The sequence below is a fragment of the Oryctolagus cuniculus genome, chromosome 18, assembly GCF_051225735.1.
Source record: "Oryctolagus cuniculus isolate XC-2025 breed Fujian yellow rabbit chromosome 18, ASM5122573v1, whole genome shotgun sequence".
Taxonomy (NCBI): Eukaryota; Metazoa; Chordata; class Mammalia; order Lagomorpha; family Leporidae; genus Oryctolagus; species Oryctolagus cuniculus.
Genome location: NC_142884.1, coordinates 49,493,192 through 49,505,311, shown reverse-complemented (window position 1 = coordinate 49,505,311; position 12,120 = coordinate 49,493,192). Strand labels below are relative to the sequence as shown.

General features: G+C 57.6%; 1 long non-coding RNA gene across 1 annotated transcript; it reads right to left on the bottom strand.

Annotated features, from left to right (window-relative positions):
• Positions 1–278: 278 nt before the first annotated feature.
• Positions 279–1,717, bottom strand: LOC149120959 (uncharacterized). Its single transcript, XR_016224690.1, has 4 exons — positions 1,664–1,717; positions 1,366–1,486; positions 662–756; positions 279–344 (listed from the first exon to the last, which is right to left on the bottom strand). It is a non-coding gene; the product is annotated as an uncharacterized LOC149120959 (long non-coding RNA).
• Positions 1,718–12,120: the final 10,403 nt, after the last annotated feature.

Below are 12,120 nucleotides of genomic sequence, written 5' to 3'. Positions count from 1 at the left end.
GGATGCGGCCGTGCAGGCTGAGCAGGGAGCAGAGGGCAGCACAGGTACCCTTGCCCAGGGTGAGACCCCGCTGAGGCTGCCCCAGTTGAGGTCCTGCCACTGCTCAAGGGGTAGACTTGTCCCAGTGGGGATTTGGGGCACCTGCCAGGGGGCTGCAGGCCCCTCGGGGACACACTGGACTGGGCAGAAGGGGTGAGGAGGACTGGCAGCATGACCACTGCCTGCCACCCGGCCCTGTGGCACAGCTTCCCGTGTGCAGGTGTCCCTGGGCACCTTACCCCGTCAGTGAAGCAGCCTTTGAACCACTTGGGAATATAGGTCCTGGTGGCCACACCCTGGCTGTCCTACAGGAAGGGAGAGAGGGGCTCAGGGCCTGTCCGAGTCCTGCCCAGAGACGATACTCCAATGGAGGGGCGGCTCTTCAACCAGCGCAGTGCTGGGTGTGTGGGCACAGGCGACACCTGCTGGCCCCTGGTGACTGTGCCCCGGGATGCTCGGTGTGAGCAGGAAAAGGACAATGAGTCCTCCCTGCAGAGCCCGCTGCAGACCCCTCCCACCAAGACAGCCCCTGGTCAGGCCTTGGCTCCACCCCCGTGCCAGGGACAGCTCAGACCCTGCTCCAGAGCCCCCCCTTGCAGGTGCCAGGGGCCACACCACTCACCAGGTGGCTCTTGAGTGTGGGGAGCGCCAGCTTCAGGATGGTCTCGTGATGCTGCTGCAGACGCGCCAGCTTGGGCTGCCCGGCTTTATAGAACCCTGAGAGGCCCAGACCCCCCTCGGGGAATCAGAGCCTGCAGGCAGCACTGGGGCTGTCAGGGGCGGCATAGAGGGTGCAGGCTGGGTGGGGGCATGTGAAGGCTCTGGCGTGGGCAGTAGAATCCCCTCTGTGGGGGGACAGGATGAAGGTGGAAGAAGGCTACAGGTGGGTGGCCCTGGGGTCCAGACCGGACTGAACAGAATTCAACCAGAATAATGGGTGAGCAGCTGGTGGGGGCCTGGTCGGATCTTGGGTACAAGGATTAGGTCGAGCGGACCCCGTAAGGGAGGCCACCGTCTGGGCATCCTCCAGCTGTTTTGAGTGAGGGTTCGGGGCGGCCATGGCGCAAAGCAGCATGACCAGCAGGCACCTGGACCAGGACGCACCCAAGGGCTGGGGTGCGTGATGCAGAGGCAGCCATGGAGAGGCTGTGGGGCCCGGCTGATGGGGAGACCCAGGGTGTCAGGCTGTGTGGGGGGCCCTCAGCCCCACATTCAGACTCTCCAAAGGGAGATTGTTGTGGACACCCAGATGTGGGGGCAGCTGGTGAGCCGGCCGTGGTAGCAGCTCCAGCCTGGCTGCTGGGGGCTGGTCCAGCCAGCACCTACCCTGCATTGCATGCCTGTCGTTGGCCATGAGCTGCGCCAGGGCCCAGAAGGCATCTTCTTCGTCTAAGAAGATGAGGAGCAGGGCGGCCACCTGGTTCAGGCCCGGGCTGTAGCCCACCTCCTGCAAGAGCCCAAAGTCACCATGGAGCCACACCGCCTGGCTGACCCGTGTCAGTTCTTGCTCCCAGAACTGGGCACCCCAGGGCAGCAGTCTCTGCGCCCCACCCCTTGCAGGCCCAGCTGACATCACACAGCCCCCTCACCCCCAGCCCCCTGATTACACCTTGCAGATACTCACAGGGTCATAAACGGAGTAGGCCAAGAGCAGGTGAAACAGGGCCTGCTGCCTGGGGACGAGAGGAGGGAGGGTTGGGGAGGTTCCTGAAGGCCGTGAGCTCAGCTCTGCGTCCCCACCCCTTCTCTGCACCCCAGCCAGCACCGTGCACACCTCTCACCCTGGTCACAGCCCAGGGCTCCTTCCTCCCCACCCACCCCACACGCCCACAGCCAGCTCCAGGTCACCCTCAGCAATTGGCCTGCGGTGGAACTCAGGGGCTGGTCCCGGCCCAGGCCACTCTGGCCTCCAGGGTCCTGGCTCCTGTCCCTGGGCTGTTTCTGCTGCTGTCCCTGTCCTCTGGAGCTTCCTGTGTTATGGCCCCACCTGCCCAGGTCCCAACCAGCACCTGGCACCCAGCAGCTGCTCAAGGCCCGGTGCTGGCTGATCCTTCACGGGGCAGCCTCAGCACCTACTGTGGGCCCCAAAACTTCCAGGAACCCCACACTTGTGCTAGCGCCACACTTCTCACCTAGGAAACTCCCAATTCTCCACGGCACTGGTTCCCACAGAATCCCACCTCAGTCACAAACTGCCCATGGCCTCACTTGACTCCGAATCGCTCCCGGAACATGACGTGTCCCCTGAAGGTCTTGCTCACGGCCACATCGATATGCTGCACCCACTGTGACCACAGTCGGCCCTGGGCCTTCAGCTTCTGGAGGGCGGGAGGAGGGCGGGACCAGCCTCAGCACAGAGCCCCGCCTCCACCACCCCAGTGCCCACAGACCCCAGGGTCCAGCAGGGGCCGAAGGAGAGTTTGTGGACCAGGAGGCTCAGGTCCCTGAGTCCTTGACCAGGGAGGTCCCTGGTGTCAGCTGACCATGGTGCCCGTGTCACCCATGAGATCCAGAGCCCTGCCGAGGGGTCCCCTGAGGACCACCCTCAGCTGATGGGCAGGCATGAGGTTCTGTGCTCCAGGGGACCAGTGTAAGCCATGGGCCCGCCCAGGACAAGCTGCATACAACCTCCCAATGGGGACACTGCCAGGACATGGTGACGGGGCAGGGGCAGTCACAAGTGGACAATGCTGAACAAGGCCAGAGGGACCATCCAGAGAGTAACAGGAGCACACAGTGCCCAAAGGAGGCCTCTTCCCATTCCAGGCTATGCCAACCATGCACTGAGCTCTGGACCCACCTGGCCAGGGAGTGACATTTCTGGCCCCAAGCTATCGCCCTACCTGATAGGTCCCGGGGTTCTCCGCCTTCACCGCGTCCACCCCGAGGAGCAGGCCCCACACCTTCCCCCGCACCTGGGCAGGGACGCCCTTGTAAATCCGGCGGCGCAGCTGCAGGAAGGAGGGGCTCTGGTGAGCCAGGCACAGGGCACCCTGGGCAGGCTGGGGGCAGAGGCTGCAGCAGGATGGCAGCCTGGGTGCCTGCTGTCCTGGGAGGGCTCAGGTCAATCCCCAGGGACAGAGGTGGTCTGGGCTTAGGGAACATGGATCTCAGCCATGGCCTCCCTTCCCTGGGCCGGGGCGTGGCCAATCCTGCCATCAGTTGTCTCCCAGCGGGGACCTTGAATGGGAGACAGGAGGCTGAGCCAAGGCCTGTGTCCTTGGAGTTAGGGACCGTGGGCAGCCAGCAGACTTGGAGAAAACCGAGTGCTCCCACAAACGGGGGTGATGAACTCCCAAGGGGCAGAGAAGTTCCCCACAGCTCCTCAGCCGCCAAGCCACCTTCTGAGTGTTCTGATAATTCTGCCAATTCTTCAGAATTTTCAGCCATTTTTGGAGGCTTCGGTTCTGCCGATTCTGCAGGAAGACAGCGACTTTGTTGTCAGCACAGATCTGGGTCTTGGAGAGCGGCCCTCGGAGGCAGCGCCCAGCCTGACCTCTCTGAACCGCATGGACCCACAGGGGGCCCAGACCTGGGCCCAGACCCTCTGAGTGGGTCAGAACCTGTGACCCTTGGCCGCCTCCACAAAAGCCACACTGAGGACGGACACCCCCACTGTCCAACCCTCCAGATGTCCCGTGGCTGTGGGCAGGGTCCCGTGGCTGCATGTCCTTTTAGGGCGGGAGGATGTGGTGGGGTAGCCCTAGAGTTCCTGACTCTGGGTGACTTTGGGTTCTGCCCCTCACCAACACCCAAAACACCAGGCCCTGCGGATCCTCCCAGCCCCACCCCTGCGGTCTCCACAGATAGCTTTCACCTTGGTGATCCAGGCGCTGTCCCGGGGCAGCTGCTTCTCACTGGGAGGCAACGGAGGCACAGCTGTGAGGACCTGAGCCAGGCCCGAGCCTCTCCACTGCCCACGCCAGGCCAGGGAAGGGACAACCCAGGCCCAAGCCCCAAGACTTAGACCAAGAGTTCAAAGAGAAGGCACAAGGCAGCCGTCCTGCCCATGGACACCCTTGGAGGATGGGACCTGGGAATGTGGGGAGCACTGGGCCCGCAAGGTCCCGGGTATCGCAATGCGGCTCTGCTATGGGAGCTCCCTCCTGGGCAGAGACCGGTCCCTGTGCAGGATCTGAGAATCCACAGTCCTGAGACAGGAAGGCTGCCTGGAAGCGGAGGACTGGGCACCCGTGGGAGCCAGTGTCAAGAAATGGCAGAACCACCAACCAGCCCACCACCTGCCCTGAAATCTGCCCAGTGCTGGCAGGGCTGTCATGGTGCCTACTCCTCGACACCCTACCCGGCCGTGGGCTTGGCCTCTGCCACCTGCCTCTCCTGATCTCAGCTGCTCAGGCCGCAACACAAACTCACCCTCTTCCATGTCCCAGGACACCTGGGGCACAGGATGAAGGCCTAGTACCTCCTCCCCTGTCCCCAGCTCCCCGGCTCAGACTCAGGCCAGAGCGCCTTTGCTGAGAACCCTCCCTGCGCAGTCCCTTCCTCAGGACCCCAGCCAGGGGCTCGGCCCTCAGCCCAGCTGCCCCTCGGACCCTGCCAAGGAGGCTGCTCTCCGGGGGCCCCGAGCCCCTGCAGCCCCGGTCTCTCATCCTGTGCCCACACCCTCTCTGCCAGTGACAGGGCTCCTCCCCTCCCAGCTCCCGGGCAGCCCTGTCCTGCCCAGTGTCTCCTGAGGCCCCTATCACACAAGGAGAGCCCAGGCTGTAGAGACAGGTCCCTGCCTCCAGAGCAGGCACTCTGAGAACAGAAGCTGCCCTGAGTGGCCATGCGGTGTGCCGACTCACTGCAGGATGCCCAGCTGATCCGGGAATGGGCGGGTGGCCTCGTCCTCCTCCTCCCAAGGCATCACCAGCACCCCTCCTCGGCGACCCTGCAGCCAGAAGGGCACCCAGGTGAGAAGCCAGGGGTACATGGGCTGGGGAGAGCGGGAGGGCCCCAACCCCTCCATGGCCCTTGGCAGCCCAGTCCGCTGTTGCCATGGACACGGCCGAGGTCCTAGGGCCCTTCCTCCATGGCAGCTGCCTGGCCTGTACCTGCTCATACTTGGTGATGGTCACGGCTCGCTGCCGGGCCTCCAGCAACTCCAGAGCCTCCATGTCTGAGCTGCAAGAACACACTGTAAACAGGACAGAGCCCAGAAGCACCACAGGGAGCTGCTTCCTACCACCCCTCCCTGGGACTCAAGTCCATCCGATCTGAGCCACCGCCAGGCAGGTGGCACCTGACTCTCAGGAACCAGGAGGGTGTCAGTCCAGAGGTCGTGGACATGGATGACACACGAGGGAGAAGGGGGTGCCCCTGACTTCTGCCCCAGACTGACTAAAGGAGCCTTCTCTCCCGTGTGGTGTGGGCTGCCCTCCACTGTGCCCAAACACACCCCTAGAACAGAAGGTCTCCTCTGGCTCCCAGTTCAGAGCCCCAAGTCTCTGACGAGCCCACAACAGGTACCTGTGCCCTGTGCGGAGCTCAGTGCTGACCTGGATGCCCACCCTGGGGACACCTGGGCTGGCACAGACCCACACTAAGGGCATCCTCACAGCCACCCCACTCCATCATGGGAGCACTGACAGGGACCACAGTAACCGCAGTCAGCACACAGCAGGCAACGCCCGTGCTCAGCTGGCGTCACTCATCCGGGAGCCACTGTCCCTCCACAGATACTGGCCCTCTCACCTCTGTCCCAAATCCGTCCTCCTCTGCCGAGTCTGCTCCAGTCTAGGAAAGCACACGAGTCAGTCCCTCACAGACACGAGCAGCCTCTAACTGCCACCACCCACGCAGGAGGATTCCAGGAATGCTGACATCACGGGGTTCCACCAGCAGTGTCACAATGCCACCCTCCCGGGTCAGCAGGGCCTCGTCCCCTCAACTGCCAGATCCCTTGGAGGTGGGTCCTGTGCTGTCTCCACAGCTCTGGTCAGGAGGGCAGGCCCAGGACAGGTGTTCTGGAGCCAGGTGCACCTGTGCCTCTGGCCCCTGTCTGGCCCTGAGACTGAACCCTGCTCTCTATAGAACAGCCTTTAAGCCTCATAAGTTTGAATAAAGTTCCCGCAGTGAGCCCACTTCCTAACTGGGTTCCTTGTTTTGTCCTTGATGAGTTTCTCCTGTTCCTTATATACTCTGGGTGTTAACCCTTCATCGGATGCGTAGTTTGTAAATATTTTCTCCCGTGTCGTTGGTTTCTTCTTCACTTTGCTGGTTGTTTCCTTTGCTGTGCAGAAACTTCTTAGCTCAGGGTAATCCCATGTTCACTTTGCTTTCCTGTGCTTCTGGGGTCTTCTCCAAGTAGTCTTTGCCCAGACCCATGTCCTGCAGTGTTTCCCCTATCTTTTCCTTCAGGAATTTCAGGGTTTCAGGTCTTAGGCTTAGATCATGGATCCACTGTGAGTCGACTTTTGTACAGGGTGCAAGATACGAGTCTTGTTTCAAACTTCTGCAGGTAGAAACCCAATATTCCCAATGTCGTCTGAAAAAGTGTCCTTTCTTGGAGGAATTTAGGTCTTTTGTCAAATATGAGTTGGTCAAAGATGAGTGGATTACTATCTGGGGATTCTCTTCTGTTTAATTAGACTACACGTCTATTTTTGAGCCAATACTAGTTTGTTTAGTTTATAACAGCCCTGCAGTAGGTTTTGATATCTGGTACTGTGATGCCTCCAGCTTTGATTTTGTTATTAAAGATTGTTTTGTCTATTTGGGATCTTTGTGCTTGCATATTAATTTTTGGATTTCTTTTTACATATGTGATGTTTGTCCTTGGTATTTTCATTGAGATCACGTGGAATATGCAAATTGCCTTGAGTAATGTGATCCCTTGGATAGTTTAATTTTCCCAAATCAAAAGCAAGAAAGATTTTTCCATTTTGGTGTGTTCTTGTATATCTTTCATTAATAATTTTTCATTTACATTCTAGAGATCATTTCCATTCTTAGTGAAATTTATATCAAGGTACTTGGGGTTTTTTTTAATGAGTATATTTAATGAGATTTCTTTCTCAGCCAGAGCTGTATGTGAGAATGCTGTAGATTTTTATGTTCTATCCTGCAACTTTACAACTTCTTTGATGAGTTCCCAGAGTCTCTCAGTGGAGTCTTTTTGTGCCTGTGTGTAAGGAGCATGCCATCCACAACAAGGTGGACCGCCTCCTTCCCACTTCGTATGCCTTTGATTCCTCTTCCTTGCCTAGTGGCTCTGAGTAAAACGTCTAGAATTATATAGAATAATTACGGTGAAACTGGGCACCCTTTTCTGGGTCCGGCTCTTAATGGGAATACTTCCATCTTTTCCCCATTCAATATGATGATGGCTGCGTGTTTGCTCACTATTGCCTTGAGTGTGTTGCAGTGTGTTCCTTCTATAGCCAGTCAATCTTTATGGTGTCCACCATGACAGAATGCTCTATCTAATCAAATGCTTCCTCCTCATCTATTGAGATAATCTTATTTATTTATCTTCCATTTTGCTCATGTGACATATCGTGTTACTGATTTGCATGTGTGGACCCCTCCCTACAATGGGCACTGGGAGCATGTGGCTGGCAGCTCTGTGTCTGTTCTCTCTCCTCACTGCTCCATGGAGTCTGTGTTCTGTTCTGTCTGCTCCATCCATTTGTTCACCACTGACAATCTCTCTCAGTCAGTCCCTGGGAACGTGGTCCTCCCTTTGTGTCTCTGGCATCTGTCTGTGCAGAGGTCAGTGTGGCCTGTCCCTGTTCAGGCATCCTGGACCCTCCCTGCCGGCCGTTCTTACTCTGCAGGCCACTCTAGCCTTGGGACTCTGTAGAGAGCCCAGCTAGAATGACCTCTAGCTCTGGGGAGCCCAGAGGGCCACCAACACTGGGATCTCAGCAGCTCTTCCATCTCTCAGTTTTTCTCCCCTTCCCTCTGTCACTCTGCCTTTCAAGTCTAGATAGATACAGAGAAAGAGAGAGAGAGAGAGAGAGAGAGAGAGATCTTTTCTAAAATTGAATGGCTCCATCAGTTGCCAAGACCTTGAAATGTTTCTGCACGAGTGGGGTTGGTATAAGGAGCTCCTGGTTCCCCACTTCCCAGGGTAACCACAGGGCTGGTGATGGTCCCTCCTCCCAGAGTGCAGTGGGAGCTGAGTGCCCTGTTGTCTCCCACTGCCATTCTAGGGCCACCCCCAGGAAAGATGGTGCCCTCAGGGGTGAGCTGATCCCCACATGCCCGGACCTCCCTCATCCCCACAGGAGCAAGGCAGGTGTGGAGCACATTGCTCACCTCTGCGCACCCACTGTGGGCACGCTCGGGTAGCCACAAGTCCACATTGGACAGGTGACTTCATTATCATAATGGACGCTGTTCTGTGTCCTGCAGCAAAACTGCACCCAGGGAGCCCTGCCTCTACTGCCTCCATGAGACCCTGCTCCCCACCTGAGCCAAGCACAGGGAAGACGTTGATAGGTTTCGCTCCATCAGAGTTCATCTGTAGTGGCAGACGCTCCCCAGACACATGGGGACACATGTGAAGCCACCAAGAAGCTGTTTACAGTGGACCCAAAATTGACAAGAGTGAGCAACAACTAGCACAAATCAACGCACAAATGGAGATCAGGTGGATGTAACCATAGGAATAATAAAGGGAGGGGGTTGACAGGAGCCAAGAGTTGGATCTGAAAGTCAAAGAGCCAGGGCATGTGGCAGCTTCCAGCAGCTGGGAGAGGCAGCGACAGATTCTCCATTGGAGAATTCATTGACTGATTAATGAGATGCAATGTGATAGAGAAGGAGAGACAGAGAGAGATTCCATGTGCTGCCTCATCCCCAAAGGCAGACAGAGCTGGACCAGGCAGAGCCAGGATCTGGGAACTTGTCCAGCTCTCCCACAAGGGTGCAGGGGCCCTCGCCAAGGCTGTCAGCTGCTGTCTCCCAGGCTCTTTGGCAGGAAGCTGGATTGGAGCAGAGTGGCCAGGCCTGGAACTTACATCCTGACATGAGACGCAGACTCCCCAGGAGTCACCTTAACACAAGGCCCCACTCCCCCGACCCAGGACACTGTTTGGGCTTGCTCATCTAGGTTGTCCAGAGCACTAAATTCAGAGGCTTGATTTTTAGCAGGGAAGCCCCTGTGACTGACAGGTCTCTGCTGCCCTCCTGTGGGCAGTGCTGTACAGCCACACCTGCTCTGCAGTGGTGCTGGCCTGTGCTGACAGCTTTGAGAGGGACCTCTTGGCTCTCTCAGACTGGGCTCCTAGTCACTTGGGGCTGTTTGGGGGAAAGCTCCCACATCTTAGTCCTCTGTCCAACAAGATCAAGTGACGCTGGCCCGGGGGCCTCCCCAGACACCAACAATGAATTCATCTTGCTCCTGGCACCCAAGAAGGCCTTGGGAAACTCCTCCTACCCAGCTCTGCTCTGCAAAAGGTCCATCCTGTGCCTCCCTCCTGGGCTGCTCTAAGATTCCTGAGCAAGGAAAATCCACTGTTTGCCCCGAATCCTCATACTCACTCTCCTCACCACACTGACAGCAGGGTCAGGGTTCTTTCCCCAGGCAGCAGTGTTCCCAGTGGACACCAACAGAAGGTCCTACAACCTGACACCTCCCCTATCTGCCTGGAGATGGCGTCAGATGTCCCCAGACTGCCCCTCACTCCCGATGCCAGCAGCAGGGCCCGGGGGGGGGGGGGGGGGGGTCACCGTTGAGCAGGTTCACGTTGTGCTGCACACCAACTTGTCTGTGTCTGGGGAGACGGCGCACACTCACGTGCAGTGAGGTACATGCAGCTGCTGATCACCTACAAGGCCCGCCCGGGACAGCAGAGCCCAGGATCTAGTGTGAGCCCGTCAACCAAGGCTGTGGACAGCTGCCCAGGGCAATGCAGTCTCACGGGCACAAACTCCACTTGCACCACTGTGAGGGACCCAGAATGCAGGCTCTGCTGGGTGTGGACCCTGGGACATCAGGACACATTGGGTTGATCATTTTCGGACAAACCCCAGCCCGGGTCTAAGGCTGCCCTCCCAGCTCGTGACACTGGACTCCCAGCACATTCTGAAGTTGTCCTGGAGAACCACAAGGAAGAAGGTGGGGGAACTAGGTCTGTCCAAGCCTCCCACCCCCAGGGAGGTGTCCTGCAATGACCTGTGCTTCTGACCACCCGGCTCCATACTCAGCGTCCCCGTGCCCTCCCCGCCTCAGGTCAATCCTGTGTGAGAAGGGCTCACAGAACACAGGGCAGCACTTACCTGTCCAGTTTATGATGACAATCACTCCAGAGAAAGACGCGTCCACAGCCGAGCCTGCAGAGGGGAGAGGCGCGGGCCTTCTGCCCTCCCCGGGGAGCACCACCCTCCCAGCGCCTCCTGTGTCCAGCAGGTTCTCCAGGCTCTCCATGGAGGCTTCCTCGGGCAGCATGATGACCAGGTCATTGGCACTGATGGGGACCTCAGCCCTCACCTCCCTACTCCCAACCCTGCCCGCTCTTGGAAAGAGGCAGAAAGTTCCAACCTCCGAACCACACGGCTGTTCCCCGAGCACAAAGCCCCATCCTGAGACTGCCCGGGACTCCCTGCCTCCACCTGCCATCCCCTAGCATCCAAACCATACGTACTGGGGGAGTCATTGTCCTAGCAGTTACGCTGTCTCTGGGACCCCTTTGCTCCATATGTGAGAACCTGGGTTTAAATCTCAGCGTAACTCCTTGTCCAGCTCAAACTCCTGCACATGGTGATATGCGGCAGGGAGGGCTGAAGTCACGGGTTCCCTTGTACCCACCTGGGAAAATTGGATGGAGTCCTGGACTCTTGAACTCAATCTGGCCCAGTCCTGGCCATTGTGTACTGGCAAATGGGAGCGCTCTCTCTCTCTCTCTCTCTCTCTCTCTCTCTCTCTCTCCTGCTCTGAAATAAATGTTTTAAAAGACACTTATGCAAGACTTTTAAGGACAATGTGTCAATAAGAGTAAGAAGGGAAGAAACCACATACACATTTCTTTTTTAAAACTGATTTTAGGGGCTGGCGCCGTTGCTCACTTGGTTAATCTTCTGCCTGCGGAGCTGGCATCACATATGGGCGATGAGTTCTAGTCCCGGTTTCTCCTCCTCCAGTCCAGCTCTCTGCTGTGGCCCCGGAAGGCAGTGGAGGATGGCCAAAGTGGTTGGGCTCTGCACCGCATGAGAGATGAGGAGGAAGCACCTGGCTCCTGGCTTCGGATCGGTGTTGTGCGTCAGCTGTGGCAGCCATTTTGGGTGTGAATCAACTGAAGGAAGACCTTTCTCTCTGTCTCTCTCTCACTGTCTAACTCTGCCTGTCAAATTAAAAAAACAGATTTTACTTCTTTATCTGAGAGGTAGAATTAGAGTGGGGAGGAAAGAGTAGGGGGGAGAGAGAGAGAGAGAGAGAGAGAGGGAGAGGGAGAGAAAGAGAGAGAGGTCTTCCACCTACTGGTTCACTCCCCCAGATGGCCACAATGGTTGGAGATGGACAGATCTGAAGTCAGGTACCAGGAGCTTATTCTAGGTCTCCTACACAGGTGCTGGGACCCATGCACGTGGGCCATCTTCTAGTGCTTTCCCAGGCCATAGCAGAGAGCTGGGTCAGAAGAGGAGCAGCTGGGACCGAACCTGAGCCATATGGGATGTCAGTGTGGCTGGAGAAGCTTAGCCCTCTACAGCACAGCACTGGCCTTGTACATTTCTTATTATTTCACACTTCATCCTTGGGGATGCAGTCTCCCTCTTTGTGTTTGCTAGTTCCTTCCTTGTACTTGGTGGGGCTAGGGATTGGATGGATGACTCACCAAGATAAGACACAACTGTGACCTTTCCTTCCAGACAGGAACTTCTTTCCAACCCTGGCTCAGGAGTGTCCACGGGCCCTGAGCAGTGTCCAGAGAGCAGAAACCCCAGTGCTCCCTGCTTCCTTCAGCCTCTGCTTGGCAGCAGGAGCGTGGTGCTGCCACCTGGTGGACACGGACCGCGTTCTATCTTAACCCGCTTCCTCCATGGATGCTGAGGTGCCCTCTTCTGCAGGGCAGAGAAGAGAGAGATTGTAGACTTGCATTGATTGGGATGTCTTTCCTTGTCCAATCTGGCAGGGGC